The sequence below is a fragment of the Lygodium microphyllum genome, chromosome 15 (genome assembly GCF_053477565.2).
Source record: "Lygodium microphyllum isolate KBCC chromosome 15, Lygodium_microphyllum_v1.1.10, whole genome shotgun sequence".
Taxonomy (NCBI): domain Eukaryota; kingdom Viridiplantae; phylum Streptophyta; class Polypodiopsida; order Schizaeales; family Lygodiaceae; genus Lygodium; species Lygodium microphyllum.
Window position 1 is genome coordinate 19,105,152 of NC_141149.1, and position 18,342 is coordinate 19,123,493.

At 40.9% G+C, this 18,342-nt stretch overlaps 1 pseudogene; it reads right to left on the reverse strand.

Annotated features, from left to right (window-relative positions):
• Positions 1-11,275: 11,275 nt before the first annotated feature.
• Positions 11,276-11,950, reverse strand: LOC148024314 (phospholipase D alpha 1 pseudogene; annotated as a pseudogene).
• Between the last annotated feature and the right edge of the window lie 6,392 nt (positions 11,951-18,342).

An 18,342-nucleotide genomic window follows, 5' to 3' on the forward strand; every position in this document is an offset into this window, starting at 1 on the left:
AGCTTCGCATTCCTCTCATTTCCCATTCTCCATGAACCAAGTGCAACATAAATCCGCTTTGACTCTGTTCCTCCTACGCAAAGTGGATCATCTAGAGCTCGATGCTAGCTACTTCCTAGAGACTTTGCTGAGATAGGAAAGGAACCCTGATTTTAGGTCGGTCCTAAGTGAAAACAGCCGGACACTTCTACTTGGAGCAGACTCGGGAAGACCTAGATCGCAAACCTTGTGACATTCCTTGCGAGTGCTAGGCGGTGCTTTCTAGATTCTCTTCCCGATGGGCTGCTAAGATGTGTCCCACAAGTGGACAAGTTACATTGTAGCATGAAGACTTTATGATGAGTGCTTTCATAGCAAGACATGGGTGTGCAAGGGCAATTGTAATATGAATACATTTGGGATGAATATTTGTGTAGAGCAAGACATGGGTGATGCTCTATGAGAGTTTGAAGGCTTCGTCTCTTAGGAGACGAGTGTACCTAGGTATTATTAACAACATGCATATAGCTCCATATTAGTTTTGTATTAATGTGGAAATTGATGTTACAAGCTTTGGTTGGTCTCTCATGTGAAATTATGGAAACATTTAGAGGAGAGGAGTGTGAAGTGATGAGACAAGACTATGTGAAATTATGGAAACATTTAGAGGAGAGGAGTGTGAAGTGATGAGACAAGACTATGTGAAAAGGATTAGATATACATTGCGATTTTGGAACCAAGATAGATAGGTAAAAAGAGTGTGTCCAAAGTAAAGACACTTGGTAATGATTGTTGTATAACTAGTATAGATAAAAACTCTCTACTCACATCTAAGAGATGATTATAAGACTATATTTTATGAAATACACCATGTACTTTATCCCTTATGCCAAACAAACCCTTTCTAGTCGATCTATTTGGGATGACCAATCATTCCATCCTAGAAAGAGCAAGAAATCTCAAGTAATCACGCAAGGTGTTACTTCGGCTCTACAAGATGATACTCTGGTCACACCATAAGAGAACCTTTCATTAGACAAAATCTCTCCTTACATCTCTTTGAGTTGTTTGTGAGCATCATTCATATGATTTGGGTTGGTGGTGGAGCCATGAAAGACTAACTTTATTGGTTCTTGCCCCTATCACAATGTGTCAATGGAGCCTTGATAGCTTCTAATGATCCTTAGAGTGTCAACCCCCTCATCATTTGAGTGCACTTGAATGGTGGGGGACTGCCACCACCTTTTTTTCTACACACCTTGCTAGCTTACCTTGATAGCTTCTAATGAACTTTAATGTATAGAATAGAAGGGAGTGGCAGCCGCCCATCATCCACGTGCACTTCGATGATGGGGGGATGGCATCCCCTTTCTTTTCTACACACCTTGATAGCTTATAATGAACTTTGTTGTGTAGAAAAAAGGGTGTGCTATCCCCCCCATCATTCGCATGCACATGGACAATGGGGGGGTTGCCACCCCCTTTTTTTCTACACATCAAAAGGAAAAGGGGGTAGCAACCCCTCCACCATGTCCGCATATACGTGCAAGATGGGGGGCTACCACACTCCTTTTTCTCTACACACCTTGATAGCTTCTAATGAGTGATGTGTAGAAAAAAACGATTGTGGAAGCCCCCCACACCCCATTGTCCACATGCAGGCGGATGATGGGGGGACTGCCACCCCCTTTTCTTCTACACACAAAGGTTCATTAGAAGCTATCAAGGTGTGTCTAAGTGCACCCGGATAATGGGGGGGTTGCCATCCCCCTTTTTTTCTACACACTAAGGCTCATTAGAAGCTATCAAGGTGTGTAGAGAAATAGGGGTCGTAGTCCCCCATTATTTGAGTGCACTCGGATGATGAGGGTTGCCTCCCCCCTTTTTTTCTATACACTATGGTTCATTAGAAGCTATCAAGGTGTATAGAAAAAAAGGGGGTGGCAGCCCCCCCATCGTCCAAGTCCCCATCATCATCTGAGTGCACTCGAACAATGGAGGGTCTACCACCTCTCTTTTTTTTCTACACACTAAGGTTCATTAGAACCTATCAAGGTGTGTAGACAAAAAGGGGATGGTAGCCCCCCATCATCCAGATGATGGGGGGGTAATCAATCATTTCCAAAACTTTTTATATGGAAATGAATCTCTTTAATGGGCTTCCAAAGCCCTATGATCCTAGACAAGATTAGTTGCACACAATGTGCAAGAGGTGTATGAACAATAACAGGATGTGTAGAAAAAAAGGGGGTTGCAACCCCCCCACCATCCAATTGCACTCACATGATGGGGGGCCTATCACCCCCCTTTGTTTCTACACACCTTGATAGCTTCTAATGAACCTTAGTGTGTAGAAAAAAAGGGGGTGGTAGCTCCCCATCATCCGAGTGCACTCCAACGATGGGGGGGCTACCACCCCCTATTTTTCTACATACCTTAATAGCTTCTAATGAACCTTAGTGTGTAGAAAAAAAGGCTAGCAACCCCCCCATGATTCGATCACACTTGGATGACGGGGGGCACTACCATCCCCCTTTTTTTCCTACACACCTTGATAGCTTATCTTATAGCTTATAATGAACCTTAGTGTGTAGAAAAAAAGGGGGATAGCGACCCCCCCATAGCAGACCCCCATTGTCCGAGTGCACTTGAAAAATGGGGGGCCGCTACCCCCTCTTTTTCTACACACGTTGATAGTTTCTAATGAACCTTAATGTGTAGAAAAAAAGGGGCTGGCAACCCCCATCATCCAGTCACACTCGAATGATGGGGGGCTGCCACCCCCCCTTTTTTGTACACACCTTAATAGCTTCTAAGGAAATTAGTGTCTAGAAAAAAAGGGTGATAGAAACCCCCCATCATCCCAGTGTACTCAACAATGGGGGGGTTCGAACAGTGGGAGGAATGCCACCCCTTTTTTTTTGCACACCTTGATAGCATCTAATGAACCTTAGTGTGTAGAAAAAAAGGAGGTGGCAACCCCCCCATCATCCGATTGCACTCAAATGATGGGGTTCTCAACAAATTATTTTCCTTACTTTAAAAGATGGTGTTTGACAATCGAGATAAGCAAGAATTTATTGATGTTGTACATAGCTTCTATGAAAGCATAATGCAAACGTAAGTTCAAAGTTCTGTCACACATTACATGGTACATACATGGTACATACTAGGTCAATATTTAAAAAGTGTATGAATTAGATAAATTATTGAGTATATTTTTATTCATATATGTCATATGCATTTGTAGCACATCCTTGAAACACATCCCTCAAAAAATTTTAATAGAAAAAAATGTTAAAAATTCTCATTGAGATATAGCCTTAGACAATGACACTTTACAACCTACTAATGGAGCACCCACTTCTTAACCTAACTTAGCTTCCTCAAACAACCCTGGGAGGGGTCCTCCTCAACATTCCCATAAGAAATGCAAGTGGAGGGTAGGTACAATGGCCCTAAGAAAAATCAGGAAGTATTAGCACTCTTTTGATCTCATCATTCCAAAGGCTAGTTTCTCGAGACTTGTTTTTTAGATTGTGCAAAATCTCTACAAAATAGAAAGCAAGAGGTGGTTTTGAGCAGTACAAGATTAGGATAGATCTAATCACTTCACATGAGAATGTCTTCATGCTCTATGCTTAGCATAGGATTGAATAACTAGCTTGAGGCCACCCATTTGTATAATATGGGGAGCATTTCCAGTGAGTTTCTAAGACATGCTTTAGAGTTCCATCCTTCCATCGATCTCACTGGTGAGATCCTCCTTACCTCAATGTGAATTGATCTATATATAGTATATCGTAAATGACACAGTCAAATCAACAACATGACTAATAACTAACCTACAATTATTAGAATGTGACAAAACTTGACCATATGATACATCGGATCCCTAAGAGTCCACCAGCCAAATCTTAGGTCAAAATGATACATATAACTTTCTCTGTCCCAAGTTTAGCATCTCGAGTCACTTTCCTGCAAGGCAACTAATGGTCAAGTTTTCTTGCATGAAAATGTATGGTAGTTAGAAATCTCACTTAATTCAGCTCATCCCATATCTTTGTTTCCTCATGTGTCAATGCGGCACCCCTCTCAGAAAAGGGATCCATAAATTCCTTGGTAGGAAACTTGGGCCTTGGTGCGGATAGATCATGTTGTAGTGATTCAAACTCAGCATCAAGTGTACAAAATAAAATGTCTTAGACATATATCTAACCTTGTATCATCATATCTTTTAGCCTCTATCATTGTCCATGTACTCATAAATCAATCAAGTCTTCCATTGAATCCCTAACTAGGATAGAGAACAACTCTTCTTTCTTCATTTCCAAGTATTACAAAACATCCTACAAAAGCAATTATTATGATCCATCTACTTGAATGGGTGTCAAGGATGCAAGATTGGTTTTGTCGACTTGTGGCTCTTCTAAAGAGGATGGCATGATGAGAGTCAACCCTTGATCCACCACCATCCAATATCTCTCTTGAACGTTTATTGGCTCTTTAATTTACTCTTATCCCGTTATGTAATACCAACAACCTTTGAAATCTTATCTTTGTGGCTATCCTACTCTATGGGTGCAATGAGGTAGATCACCAATACATAATCATTCTCTAAAAGCTCTAACGGTGTTGTATTGGTGTACTTCCCATAGGAACAATGCATGCTCTATATGAAGAATCTAGTGGACCAAATACCTATTCACCTCTTTTTGGTAGTTCTTCCTAGATTGAGATACCATGAGCTATTCCAAAGGCACCCAACTCATATCTAATCCCTTGATGGAGAATATGCAAGTGGCAATGGTGCTCACAAAGTCTTCTAAGCCTTGAAGGGAGGAATCTAGTGGTTCGATTACATAGTCAAGGTTGAATATCTTTGAGAAAAACTTAGGGATCTCATCACCCTATCTAGTAAAGCGAGTCTTGTGGATCTGCTCATTGAAGTATATGCAAGTATCTATTACAACAAGTAAGAGAGATTTAGTGGATGTGAAGAGACAAAGAGAGAACATATGAAATGAAACAATGAACAAACTAGTTCTACCTTAAAAACCCTAAGTTTTAAACCATTCAAATACTATTCACATATGATGTTTAGTTTTTTTTAGTGTAATGTCGTTACAAAGGTGATATCCATATGTATTTAAATGTGTCAATGTGGTACTTGCACATTGTATCAATTAAGATTTGGAATGAACCCTCACCCCTCTCTCTCTCTATCTTCCCCCTCGACGTGTGTGTGTGTGTGTGTGTGTGTGTGTGTGTGTGTGTGTGTGTGTGTGTGTGTGTGTGTGTGTGTGTGTGTGTGTGTGTGTGTGTGTGTGTGTGTGTGTGTGTGTGTGTGTGTGTGATATCTCAAAAAAATGATATCTATACATGTTTAAAAAATCTTACTATATATTACAAGAATGCAAACATAATTTATCAACTATTGTTGAAGAGGAGATACCTTGATTTAAAAATGTGTTTATATGTGTTAAAAAAGTAAGGTTAGGGAGGCATTTCATTTCCTCCAATGTGAAGTCAAGCATATGCATCTTATTCAAAGTTTAAAGTATATATATACATGTTTAAAACGTTCCCAATATAATTGCATAAACATATGACAAGTTTAAAATAACAAAAAAATAAAATATTGCAAGTATATGAATTTGTAAAGTATCTATATTCCATTAGCCAAAAAGATCTGAAAGTTTACAAGTATTGGATATTATTACTTATGGAGTTGGAATTTTTAAGAAGACTCCATAATTTCTAAAATATGCAGAGTTGCATACTTTTCATTAATAACATTATCCTTAGCTCAACTTCGAGTCTTTCTACCATCTGATTGGAAATAGAAGCTAATAGGTGTATTTTCCATTAACATTGTGATTTCTTTGTACATTATCTCAATGGCTAATCATCATCCATGTACAACACTTAGGGCTTGCAACCCTCATACATGATAGTAACATCTATTGTTGTATTATTACCTATGTCTTGATTAAGGTACAATCATTCATGCTTGAGTATTCTCCCTCTACAATACGTGTACACTAGGCATAAATTTTTCCAAGCAACTAGTGAGAAACATTAGCTGATCCATCCCAAAGTAAGTAAATAGTCAATTAAGAGTAAAATTTTACCTCAAATCCATGTCCCTTGTGACTCACACTATATTGTGTCACAACTATGAGTGATTTTTTATGTCCAAGTTTTGTCTAAAGTGTTTGCTATGTAATCTTCTAATGCACTTTTTATGTTGTATGTTATTTTAGTACATCTCAAACCCCCACATTCCTTGAATATACACACAAAAGTTACAATTGGTATAAACCAGCTTAGATATACATTCTTTGGGCTAGTACACTTCATAGAGTTTAATATTTTTACTAAAATTTCTATACTACACATGTGCAAAATGCCGCTACTACATAATGGCTATTCTATGCTACTAAAATATGGTACATGTTAAGACTTAAGGATTTCATATTCTTGATCCCTTTTAGGTAGTATATACTTGGAGTCATAGCAAAAACAAGGTCTCTACAGTGAGCTACTTGGCTGTATGCCCCTCAAAAAGAAATCTACCAATTTTTTTGATATGGTAACACTTAAAAGAACATGTGAAACCTTCGACATTTTTCCATTCATAGTAATCACAAGGGTATACTTTTTTAAATGCAAGAAGTTAGTTATATAGATATCATAAAATTACTTAGTCTCAATGTGCTACAAAGACTTATTGTTTGTAATGTTTTGTTAAAAAATTATAACAGTATCGCCACTCTTGCGAGCACACCACCAAGACCCAAGGACCACTTATTATTTCAATTGTTTTAGGCTAAGAACTATGTCTACCTCTCATATAGCCGTGCACACTCTCCCATACACAAATGTAGTGAGCTTACCTTTGAATCCGATCAAGTTTCCTACTCCCACAAATCCACCGGTGGCTCCACAATCCAAAAGATGTGCTCTCAAGCAAGCTCCATCTCCAAGCTCCAAGCTTCGAACTCCATAGTCATGCACGAGAAAGGAGAAGAAAAGAAGGAGAAGATGAAGAGAGGAGAAGAAGACGTTCTCCATGGTCCTCACTCTCCTACACACATTCTTCCTCTCTCACACTCCCTCTCCCTCTCTCTCATACACAAGAATGAAGCTAGAGCAAGAAGCAATAAGAGAGCAAGTTTGGCCACACACCAAGAATGAGCTTCTTCATTTACTTTTTGACTTTTATACATTCCCTATCTCCTCCTTAGATAACCATCCCCTTGTTGGTCTTTGTACATTCCTCCACTCCTTTTCCTCCTTGGATAACCATCCAGTTGTTGGTCCCATTCCTCCACTCCTTTTTCTCCTCCTTCCTATTAGCATTGGTCTTAGCCTGCCTCTCATTCTTTACAACTTGTGTGAGAGAGAGCTTGGTGCTCTTTTATAAACTAAATTACAATATGCCTAGTGCTCTTCTTTCTAAAATATTAAGGTGTGTTTATCCTTGTGCACTTCCTCTTACATTTAGAATTTTTCTTACACTTTGTGTCTTTAGATTTTTTATGTGAGATGTGCCTTTGTCCTTCGTGTTCCTCTTGCCTTCGGACTATCTGCCACTTCTAATTTTCCATATTTTTCCATCTTGTTCTTCCGAGGAATTAAAATTACCCCCTCCTAGTTGAGTGCTAGTCCCATGGCACTTGTTGATGGTATGGGCTAAAAATGTTGAGGGTCCATGTGGAATGGTTCGTAGTGTCTTTGGAGATGTAGGTCATGTTGGGGATGCTATGTGAAGTAGGTTTTGAAGGTTGCTAATGTTGGAGATATATGGTTGGTTGAAGAAGGCCTCCATAGTTGTTGGCTTGATGCACCACTGTAATGTACTTGAAAAGAATAAGAGTGCACTTCCTAGGGAATTGTGTGTACCTTACCGTATAGTGCACTGTGTAAGTGATGGTGGAATTGGGAGATGGGTCACAAACCTAAGGTGTTGTCCCACACTAGAGAACCCAATTCTTGTAAATGAAGGTGATGTGAGTGACTTAGGGAGACACGTATATCAAAATGTCTTGCCCCTGATGGGCCTTAACTTGTGAAGTGGGGGAGACTAGGGTTGTCCCTAGGTAGAGTGATTGTGATACTCATAGAGTACAGATGGAAAAAATTCATTTTTATTTCAAATTCTTTTCCAATTCTTTCTTTTCTTTTCTTTTCTTTTTTCTCTTCTTTTTATTTTTCTTTATTTTTTTAATTATAGAGGAAGCACATTAAGTGGCATCCTATTTACATGGGTAGGGGCCAAGCTACGAGGAGGCTTAAGGGATTTGCTTAGAAAGGCCCTATTTTGCATATAGCCCTTCAAGTTAACTCTTATATGGAGGGGCATAGATGACAAAAATGGATGGTTCCACCCAATGAACCTATTGTCACCTATATCCTCTAATAGACTCATACAAAATGTTGGCAAGAGAGTGGCTCTCATCATGAGGCCGATCATTATGTAGCTATCTATTCTTGCATTAATATCAAAAAAGAGGGGCGGTAACCACTCTTCCTCTATAGTAGGCCTTTTTTAGTAGTATATACAAAAGGCAAAGATAATTACAAGTGGTAATTAAAGCCAAATTCGGACAAGAGGAGAATTCTCTGAGAAAGCCTGCTATCGATGGGCAAAGGTCCCTTTTAGCAAAGATTAGGCATTTTTCAAGAGAAGTGCCATTCACATTGTAGATCATAGGAAAGTTATACCTACCACGCATCTCTTAGTTGAAATCAACTCCAATCCTTTGCAAGTAGGGCATATAGGCAGGATCATCCCTCTCATGTGTAGAGTGCTATAGAAAGTTATCCAGGCCTCTAAGTTAGAGTCCCACAAGTTTCTACACTACTTACGTTGAGCCTCACACCCTTCCACTTTCCTGGGTACCTCCATTGCGGAGGTTTCTCATTCTTTCCTTCAACCATATCGTCCCTAGCCTCACCAAGAGCTTTATTACATCCTCCACCACCCTTGGAGATAATAGCATGTCCAATGTTCAAGGGAAGGTGAAGACAAATTTGAAAGGATGGTTGTTTTTTTTCAACTGCTCCCACATTGCAAAGTATTCTACCCTAGTTTACATGGTTGCACTCCTCTCCTTGAGGGATGGCCACATGTGGAACTTCTAGTGGCTTGATTTGGAGTTTTTTGCATTCTCGTTCTACCTGCTCTTTGTTTGTGCCTCATTTCCACCATTATTTTGGGTGTATGACTTCCTCTCCTTGCTCTTCTGAAATGTGCTTCTAGTTTTGCAGAGGGAGGATTGGTTCGGGCAAGTGCTCTTTTTCATTGTGATCATGCTCAAATTCTAACCCTTCTTCGTGGATTGGACTTGTTAGCTCTTGTGGGAGAGGCTCTGCTCATTGCTCTGTCTCCCCAAACCCTAGTAGTTTGAGTTCTTGCATGGTTAATCTAGCTACAATCAAATGGACTCTTTTCTTCTCTACTCCTAAGCCAGTGCTAGGGTTGGGTGCCTTTGCATGTAGTCTATGCTTAAGCGTTGTCCTTGCAAAGTCTATTTTTCTTTTGACTTCCTCAATTGTCTCTTCCTCTCTTGACTAGGTTACATTTGGCATTGCGTTTAAAAAGGCTCATTGCTGCTCTAACATCCCTGTCTCTAGCACTGTAGCTTTGCTCTCTACCACCATGAGGTATTCACTCTCTGAAGGGGCTAGTTAGTAAGCTAAGTCTTTAATTCTATCCTCATTCTTGGTTGCCCATTATTCCTCTTTCTCCTTCATTTACTCAAATCCTTGGTTCTGGCATTGGGTTAGGATTGTGATGACCTACTTTTTCTCTCACTATAATATATTTATTTGTTCTTTTTCTTGGTTCCAATGCTCCATTTATGCCTTTAGGATTGCTTGCTCATAGAGAGCTACTTGGAGTTGGTTATGTAGTCGTACCATCTTTCTCCTTGCTTCATGCTCACTTTGTGCCTTTGCTTCTTGTAGTTCTTTTGACAAATGTTCTCTTTGTTGCTTCAACTATCAACCTCTTCTTCAAGGGGTTTCCTATCATGAGATTCAAGAGCACATTGTGCCTCTAGAGCAATGTGGCTCCCCCTTTCTTTATCATATAAGACTTTTAGACTTTCTTATCCTTGCCTTGTCTTTAAAGCTTCTTTTAATGCCATCATCTCCCTACTTACTATGGTGTTTGTCCTTTTTTTGTATGTGTATAAGGTTGCAAGGGCATTCTCTTCTTCTTCTAGCTCAATAAAAAGAGTGTGGAATTTTTCTCTTCACACATCTCGTCAAGTTGGCTTTGAAGTTTTTTTTATCAACTCGTCTTATTCTTCTATGGTGTGCATGGCTGAGGGCACCAAAGTAGTTGATACTTCCAAGCTGTAAAAGAGTGGGGATAGATGGGTAGGACATGGTTTAGCATGGGAATACCCAGTTAAATTGACAGGGTATATAAGGTGTTGAGAGACCCAATTAGGGCATCGGTTTATCAATAATCAAGTCTCTCTTTTCTCCTTCCTCCTAGCTTTCATGGCTTCCCTCCTCTTTCTCTCTCTTTTCCTGTCTTTCTCTCTTCAGCTAGTCTTTCTCTCCCTTCTTCTCTCATCTTCTTCCTCTTTCTCTCTCCTTTCTGTAGTCTCTCCCTTCTCTCATTCTCTCTCCTAGGTCTCCTCCATTACAGTTGGTATCAGAGCTTAGGTATTTGGTCCCTTCTCCTTTCTCTTTTCTCACATCTAGTTCTTTTTTTTTTTTTTAACAAACTAGTCAAATACGTACAGCATGGACAGGAGCTGTAAGAAGCTTTAATGGAGTACCACAAGGTGCTGGCAGCCTTTATTGGAGATCTCACAGGAGCCATGGCCAAGTTGGAGGTACTCAAGTCAAATTTAGCAACTCGTTTTCAACTTGGAAGTAAAGTTCTGGAGGTTCTTGGGTGAAGAAGATTCATGACAGTCAGTGCTCATGTTGGTCACACCCACATTGGCCATGAGACCTTTTTCTCTCAACTCAGCAAAGGAAAAAGGCAATATCAAGCATGCCCTTCAACCCGTGTGAGTGTCACTACTTCCCCTCTCTACATTTGGTTTATTGCGTGGTGTCCATGGGGTTGAGCATCCTGGAATGAAGCTCATTGTTGCTGGAGTTTGGCTTCTAGCGGCCCAACAGCCATCCTAGTTGTCGAAGGGAGTTCTGCGATAGCATTCGAGTACACTTGCAGTTATCAAAACAAAGAATGTTTGCGCTTTCATAGACTGCTTGCAACCTTGAGAGCAAGCTCTACAGGGATTAAGTGCAAACAATCAGCGTCCTAATCTGAATCCCAGCTTGCACAACTGCCCAAGAAATATTGATTTTCAATGTAGATGAAAATTTTAGCTCTTCTAATGGCATGAATATATGCATCTTGGATGCTCCGATCAATCGTGCTATCCCCACTCTTGTGAAGGCGGGTCAATGGTTGAAATCTCCCAGGGTCATTTAACATCATGACTTGTGAAGGCGAGTCAATGGCTAAAATCTCCCTCACTGTCAAGAGTTGGCCCTCACGGCCTTGCTTCTGCCATCTCTGTTCAAAATTATGCAACACATCCCATGCAGCCTGACCCTCCAGCTTAGAGTGAACGTCATGCCAAGGGTCACGTGGACCACCCAGCTTTAAACTAGCTCCCGGAAAATTGGGCTGGTAAAAATCTGACTTGTGTACTAGGTCCAAAGTACGGAAAAGAGAATGGAATTGAGTGTCATAACGTCCATCACATAGATCGATACCACGCACAAAGCTCAGAATTCTCCTCCTTTCAGAATCTGGTTGTCCAGGCAAAGGAGCATATACAATGACAGTTTTCTGATGATGAGTGAACATTATACCAATCTGAATTTCTTGCACCACACTCAATCCATTGTCAGGATTCCTGGGACACAACACACAATTAACCTCGGTGTCTTTCAAAAAATGTTCAGTATCCTCATCATGTGTTGCCATAAGCCCATCCTTCTTCAATAATCCAACAGACGTCCTGTCATCCCACACTAATAAATTAACCCTTACTCCCTCTGACGCCTATCTCTTCAACAGCTCCCCAAGTGTTATCCCTAAGATGATGCTGCCTGACATTCATGGACAGATGTGATCCAGTAAACTACAAGCCATGAGCAGGCTGACAACTGGGGCATGGAAGCAGTGTTAGGTACCTTTGTTTTATCCTTCTCTGCAAGTTTAAGAGGCTCCATAACATCTTGGTTGAATACGTATCTAGGATGTGAGGACTTGGAAGCAATGTCAAATGCCTGAACTACTAAGGCAAAACAGACCACGACTTCCTTATTGTGGCACAAGGTTTGAAGCAGAAAATGCGAGATCCATGTTCAGAACAAAAGACATAAGCAAAAGACATAGCTTTCAATAGTGCTGAATAGATGCAAAACATTGCATATCCTATCAGTGGAGGAGTAGATCTATCAGCATTTTCCACATCATTTAGTGTGTTTTTAGGCCCTCTATAGGGATAATGTTGCTCTCTGAAATCTCAACCAAAGAACAATGTCTTGTGACATGTGGGGGAAGCCAAACTGAGACAGATGCAGGAACACCAACTGGCTTTGATAGTGTCTCTACCAGAGATGGTGCATGCATAACAGTCTGGATGGTTTGGAGCATTCTGTTGTAGCAGCATCTCTCCTGCCTTTACCATGTACCCAACAAGAGCTTGATGTTAGTGTCCTTTCTACTGGTTGCTTCTGATCTAAAGAGTCAATGATCAATAGCCTTAAACAAGGCTATGCAAAGATTCTTATAGCCATATTGAAGGTTCTTCTTCTACCATTGGAGCATCAGTGAATCTATTTGCAGAAATAACCAGGGTGGCAGCCATAGTCTACTTCAGATTTTATCAAGGACTTGAGTTCTACATTCATCCTATTAAGAGTGATAATACATTGGAACTTATATACTGAAAATTGAAGATTATTCTTCTTCTATTGAAGCCACATTGAGTCTCTCTTGCTGAATAAAACAGGTCAACATCCCATAATCTTCTCTCCTACAACATTGAGGATTCTTAAGGTGAGCAGCATATTTGATCATCAGTAGAGGATGCTTAAAGATAGAGAACACAAACTGCAAAACTGGAGCCTCAGACTAGCTCAATTGACATGCTGATAGTGACAGTGTTAGACATGGGAGTGCATGATAGGTGTTTTGATGCTAATTGATCTATGGATGTGGTATATCTATGCCTCAGAGATTATTTCAAAATTGCAAAGGATATTGACACATTAACTTTTTTTTGGCAATGACACTTATGGTGGCACTCATATGCTCATGCTAACATTGAGATGTCTATGAACTTGTCTATGTTGGCAATTATGTGCCCCTATTTGGCAGTGATGCTTATGTGGTCATGAGATGATCATGTTTGACAAGGTTATGCTCTTATTGGCAAATGCATTTGGCCATGGTGACAATGGTTTGGATCATATTAGCAACGACTTTCAACCTTCAATGATTTACAGGACAACTTCTAACTCATAGGTCTCCCAAAGTTCCTCATCCAGTTTGATAAGTTGGTTAGACCCTATAGGGTATCGACTGTTCAAAATAGGCCTCTCAGAGTTAAAACAGGGTGTTGGACTACACAGTTCAGCCACGTATTTCTTATTACAAAATTTTTTGTATAAGACCTGTTATTATATACTATGCTCTTTGCATAGAGGGGATTGATACCTTCAAGTAGATCTTGAAAGCTCCCCGATCGGAGGTCCCATTGGAGAGTTACAGCCACTTTTGTATGCAGTGATCCTGTGGGATATAGGCAACAGTCCTACATAGTCAGCCCACAAAAGTCTATTCCAACAAAGCCTTCTTGTGTGACTAGGTGCTGCCCCTATAGCTCAATTCGAAGAGGGCATCCCCCCCTTTGATCTGAACAAAAAATCTCCCCATTCCGCCTTACGATTTGGGAGGTACGCTCAGTTTTGTGCTCAGAGGTACTATGGGACAGGTAGTAGTCCTACATAGTCAGCCCACAAAAGTTGATTACAGCAAAGCCTTCTTGTGTGAGTGAGTGTGAGCTCTATAGCTTGTTTTGAAGAGGGCATCCTTCCCTTCGATCTGAACTAAAAACCTCCCCATTCTGCCCTACAGTTTGGGAGATACACTCAATTTTGTGCCCAAAGGTACTGTGGGACAGGTAGCAGTCCTAGACAGTCAGCCCACAAAAAGTGATTACAACAAAGCCCTAATCATCTACTATCAGAGATATTTTTACATAACCTCATAGAGGGGATTGAGGGATTTCATTTAAATAAAAAATTTTGGCGATCGGAGCTTTGTAGCTCAAGATATCATCATTTCTGTAATAAGGGGTCTGGTGGACTGCACTTGGGATGGCATGCCACAAGGGTAAAGCAAAGGCCCAGGAGGACTTTCAGCATGAAATAAGGGACTCCCGTGCCTCAATGAATGATCCTAGCTCAACCCAAGATGACCGTGAAGACATGTTTGAAGTGGGTGCCCCCGAGATGGACCGCTTCTCTATGCTCAACCATACTCTATGCCAACATGAGACCCGTCATGCCAACCAGCATCGAGAGTTGGAACAACGCCATAGGGAGATGGAAACCCGCCAAGATCAACATCATTCCGAGATGATGGCTAAGATGGACTTACTCATTGAGTGCATGGGCGCTCTCATCCCCTCCATCACCCCCTCCTCAGCTTAGCCTAAGGAGCATGTCCCTCTCCGTGAGGCCAACTCCCCTCCTACCTTGGAGACCAGGCAACAAGGACCCAATGTTCAATTTGGTTTGCATGTATTGCATGGGCAGTATGGGAATTTTGGGCAGCAAGGCCCTAATAATTAGTTTGGTCCACATATAATGCATGGGCAGAATGGCACCCATGGACATTTTGGTCAGCAAGGCATGTATGGGCATTCTCATGGACATTATGAGTACCATGACAATTGGCATGGGTTCGATATGCAAAGGCAAGTGCATGCACCTACTTATAGTCAACATGTATATGATGAGTGTGAATATTTTGAGCAGCACGCATCTAATGACTATATATGTTCTTATGAACTACATTCTGGTCACATACATGGACAACCATCTAGACAACATTATGTACATGGACAACATCATGCAAATGTATATGAGTACGTACATAGGGAGCAACATCATTATCAGCAATGGAGTGCTCGATATCATCAGCCACTTGATTATTACTATAAGCAACATGCGCAACCTTATGAGCCACATGATACTTCTCAAGAACGATGCCATGATGAGAGCATCTCACTGCCACAGGCTCATGAGCCAATGCCCCATCAGCCCAAGGCCCTTACCTTTGAATACCCAGTAATAGCCACGCATGTGAAACTCATGGACATGAAATGCCTAGGGATTAATGCATTGAATGCTGTATTGATTGTAGCCTCATCTGCTCCAGTCCGATTTGACCTAGTGGTTCTCAATGAGTTTATGGACAAGTCAATGCATGCTACCGTATGGGTCGGTAAGGATCGTGTGCCATCGTCAGTGCTTCACGATGACACCATGAATTACTTCTATGATACAATGGATGCATTGGATCACAATTATCCTTTTGACCCCGGTGGTAGTATGGTGACCCATGCTTGTATGAATCACCCTTGTGCTCTTGATGTCTATTATGGAGGTTATCCATTTGATCCCGGGGAATGGAATGGTCTTGGAAAATCCCTATGTTGATTAGCTTTTCACCAGTGCAGTTCTTTCCCTACTCCAAGGATGCAATTTTGATTGAGCAGTAGCTAAATTTGCCCCAGTTTGAAATGCAGACAACTTACAGACAGCATACTATTTCAGAACAGTTTTTACCTTGCATTCATGACAGTCAAGTGTCACCTATATGGCTTAAAAGTACGCTTCATGAGCTTCGTTTTGGCATGTCACACGCGAGCTGCCCATAGGAAGTTATGACCAGTTTTCTCCAACAGGCGTGTTCTGGACAGCATGCTATCCACTGTTTGTCAGCCCCTAATTGTCAAGAATTAGAGGCCAAACTCATATGCTATCAACTTGCACATGTCATGTACATCATATACACAATTCTATGCCCCAATTCCACATGAGATTGTACTTCCCCATACCTATATTCTCCTTTGTAATGCTGAGCAGAGTAGTACTCCGAAACCCCCCCCCTTTTTTTTCGCTGTGAGCCATAAGTCCCCTTTTTGTTTTTGAGGGAAAAAACCTTCGGGGTCGAGATGGAATGTAAAAGAGTGGGGATAGTCGGGTAGGACACGGGTTAGCATGGGAATACCTAGTTATATTGATAGGGTATATAAGGTGTTGAGAGACCCAATTAGGGCATCAGTTATCAATAATCAAGTCTCTCTTTTCTCCTTCCTCCTAGCTTTCATGGCTTCCCTCCTCTTTCTCTCTCTTTTCCTGTCTTTCTCTCTCTTCAGCTAGTCTTTCTCTCCCTTCTTCTCTCATCTTCTTCCTCTTTCTCTCTCCTCTTTGCAGTCTCTCCCTTCTCTCCTTCTCTCTCCTAGGTCTCCTTCATTACACAAGCGGGGTACCTTTGGTCCTTGGCACGATCTAATATCAACTATTGTTGGTCTCTTTGTTTCTACAAACAAGTGGGGCTCCTTTTCTTGGTGCAGGTGTGAGTTCTTCCACTTTGCTCATGAGGTACTGCACCCAAGCATGACATTGCTTTCATTAATTGCCCCTTTCGTGGTTCCTTGAATTGGGGTGATTGTTGGAGTGACCATGACTAGTGGGATTGCATGTAGAGGGGCCTTTTCCTTGCCTTCTTCCCCCACCATTGGTCTTTGTTCTGCCTCTTTTGCAATAGCACTAGTACTTGGCACATTCTCTCATGTGGGGCTCATCATAGCCAACTCCTGAGATCAGGAGGGTTGCTCCAGTAATCTTCTAATGGTCAAAGCTATTTGCTCCTCCTCCTCTTGTCCCAGTCTTTCTTCCTCTTCCTCTTATTTCTTCTTCAACTCCTCTTCAGGTCTCCTAGATTCCTCTTCTACCCTCAACAGTTCTCTGTTTTATTTTGTGGTGGACCGAGTTCTCGTGATAGGGATTTTCAGCATGATTGTCCTTTCACTTGAGGCTTCTTGCTTCTATTGAGTGGTGTGCTTGGCTTCTTTCTCCTTTCACAACTTATTCTGCCTTCTCTTGTTGATCTTAGTTGAATTCTTCCTCCCCTTGCTCTTCTGCTAACAATGAAGCAAGAGGGCTAACTAGAGTGGGGGAGTGATACTCCTCTTGGATAGGGGTTTTGAGAGCGGATTTTAAAGGCTATTTTTGAAGGAAAAAATAGCCTGAGAGGTCGTAAAAGACCAAATTTGCATGCAAAATGAAACAATTGCGAATTGATGAGCTCTAGTTTTTCTAGATGGAGTTCAATGCAAGGAACCCAACATAAGTCTCGAACCCCCCATTTAATACTCGCAAGGTTTCATCGTGTTATGAAGCAGTTATATGATCCGGGACCTAGAAAATGCATGATAGTGGCCAAGTCTATGGATTTCAATGTCCCTAAGCCAGCCAGCTAGACAAATCTCAAATCTGAGCTCATTTACGCCTTTGAAAATGAAAAACCCATCTCGGTCAAAGTGTGAACTCAAAAAATGTGAATCAATTTTCTTAAAAAGTTTAAGCTTAAGCTTAATGAGGCTTATGATATGAAAAGCCACCATTTCATGAAATTGGAAGTACTCATGGACATCCCTTGACCTGCATTTGTCAATGCCAAAGTATTTCTAGTACCTAGACTCAAATTCCAGTTTTCCCTAGAGGTATAGGCCGCTTATAATCGCGACTCTACCTCCTCTACTCATGTAATAGCCATATCAATGTCATCAAGACAAAAACTACTCAATTGCACCTGGATATTAAAGTCTAGCCCCTGCAAAAAATATTGTAGTTGAATAGTAGCTAGAATGGGAATATAATTCTACAACTTACAAAATACCTTCTTTAGTTTCTTGGCATAGCCTCGAACATTCTCGTGAGGCTCTTAACATGTTACATTGAGAATACATAGCCAATAATGACCTCCCCTTTTAGTAGGGATGATCTCTCTTCAAAAGGCCGCAAAAAATAGATCAGTCATAGTTATGGTTCCAGCCTCTAGGCTGTGATACCATGCTGTAACTCATCCTTTCTGAGTCATATTAAAGAACATAATTAAGTGTCCTTTATATCTTGGATTCGATAGTTGAACATTAAATTTGGGAACTCATTAATGTGAAGTTCTGCATCTTCCTTTGCTAACCCATTATTAAAAATAGGTAGAGAAAATCCTAAGACTGGCAAGCTAGCATTCTTACTGGGATTGCAACAAGTTGCATCATTATGATCAGATCT